Raw genomic sequence first — 2,386 nt, 5'->3', positions numbered from 1 at the left:
AAATAATAATCAATAACTATTTAATGTATTTTGTTTCATGTTATTAATATAATTTACTATTTTTAATTATAATTACTTTTATTATTATTATTTTTATTAATTTTTATGTATTATATAAAATTAAAAGTTGTTAATAAAATAAAATCAAGTGGCTAATTTATCTGTAAAATAGGATATAATTAGTATAATAACATAAACTTATCTATAAAATAATGAGTTGTTAAATTGAAGGAAAGAAAATGCAGTTAAGTAGATTTGCCAACTCCGTCGTCTTTTATAGTTATAAAAATGAATTATTTATTACATCATTTTTAATTATAATTTTAAATATAATAATTATTTATTATAATAATAATAATTATATTATTAAATTAATTTATTATTCATTAATATATTTTATTTTAATTTATTATTAATATTTTTATTTTTTAAATAATTTAATTAATTTTAATTTATTAAATAATTAATAATAAATATTAAAAATAAAAGACAAAACACACTAGTTGTAGGTCGCTCTCCGGGGAAGCGACCTTCTATTAACTTTGAAAAAAAAAATTCACCAGATGGTCGCTACTCTGGGAAGCGACTTCCTACAGGGTTTTAAAAAATAGGGCAATAGCATAATATTTTTTCAAAGTAGGGCAATACAATAATAAAAAAAAAGGAATATTTATATCAAAAATCCTATTTTTTAACTCATATATATTATATCACAAGAAAAAGGTTTATATTATGTTTTGTAAACATGTTTTTGATGATGACAAGACCACCAACTATGGACAATGCAGCAAGATCAAAAAGAAGATCAAACCATCTTGAATAAGCTTCCAAATCCAAATAATAAATGAGTAAATGTAAAGGTATATGATACAAATCAATAGTTCAAATACTTAGCAAAACGTTAAATGGTGTATTCGACTACACACATCTGTAGTCGACTACAAGCTAAGTCAGTGGCCAAGTGTATTCGACTACACACATCTGTAGTCGACTACAAGCTAAGTCAGTGGCCAAGTGTATTCGACTACACCCATATGTAGTCGAATACAAGTTAAGTCAGAGGCTAAAATACATTGATCTGTATTCGACTACACTGATGTGTATTCGAATACAAGATGTAAAATTTGAATTTTTTGAACGTTACAAAGACGTGTATTCGAATACACATATATTGTATTCGAATACACCTGGAAACATTACAATTTTTCAGATCTGGAATGCCTCTAGAACATTGTAATTTTTCATCAAACCTCTTGGATCAATGGCCACGAATCTGAAAGGATGTTTTATGGAGTATAAATACCCCATAACTTCAGATCAAAAATTAACCATCCTTGAATTAATTCATTTGAACAACTTTGAACAAAATTCTGATTTTTCTAAGTACTTGCATTAGATTTTCATATCATTCTAAAAAGTTCTCAAGTACTTGAATTACTATTGAGTTGTTTATCAATATACCACATCTTAAATTTATTCAAACCTTATTGTATCATTTGTACAAGTAAGATAGTGGTGTGCTATCTTAGAAAGAATTGTTAGAAGTTTTGTAGCAAGAATCCCAGGGTGGGAATTGTACATTTTCTGACAAGTAGTTGATTAATCTCTTGTGGTGTGCAAGAGGACTGGACGTACCCTTGGTTATAAGGGGAACCAGGATAAATCTTATCGTGTTCATTTACTTACTGCACTTGTTATTAAGCCTTGTTCTTAAACTCAGAAAATCCAATTACCTTATCACTAAAAACAAGAAAATTTACTAACACCTAATTCACCCCCCCCCTCTTAGGCGTACTTCTATACTTACAGATTCAACTCTTCTTGCATAGTTAGTATCCATCCATCATCCGATAAGGCTTCGTCTATAGTTGTAGGTTCAATATCATATAATAGTTCAAACATATACTCTTCTTTAAGAGCAGATCTGCTTTTCACAAGATCATTTTCATTTCCTATTATTAGAGAGTCTAAATGAGAGGATTTTTAATTCCATCGTGGTTTGGATTCCTTATGCTTTTGATTTGAGTTGTCAGGCATATCTTCTAATTCATTGTAGACTAACTTTGTTGATTCCTCAGATATATCAAGTTCTTCTTATATATATGGTTCCCCTAATGTGCCATACCAAGTGATTTTACCCTTCTGATCACCTCCAAAACCTATGAATCCTCCGTTCTTGAGGGTCAGTTCTTGGAACATAGACTTTTGTCTTGTCATGTGTCTTGGATACCTGCAAGATAGATTATTTTATTCTTAGGTACCTAAATTTGGTTGGGTCCTAGTTTGTTAGTTATGAAAGGTTTCTTGTCTTTTGTAAAACAGAAAAAGAAATATGGGATACGTTGGAAGTAACTCACGAAGGCACCATTGAGGTAAAAAGATCCAA

Source organism: Cicer arietinum, chromosome 3 (assembly GCF_000331145.2).
Source record: "Cicer arietinum cultivar CDC Frontier isolate Library 1 chromosome 3, Cicar.CDCFrontier_v2.0, whole genome shotgun sequence".
Taxonomy (NCBI): domain Eukaryota; kingdom Viridiplantae; phylum Streptophyta; class Magnoliopsida; order Fabales; family Fabaceae; genus Cicer; species Cicer arietinum.
The sequence above is the reverse complement of the archived record's forward strand: the minus strand, read 5'-3'. Positions refer to the sequence as shown.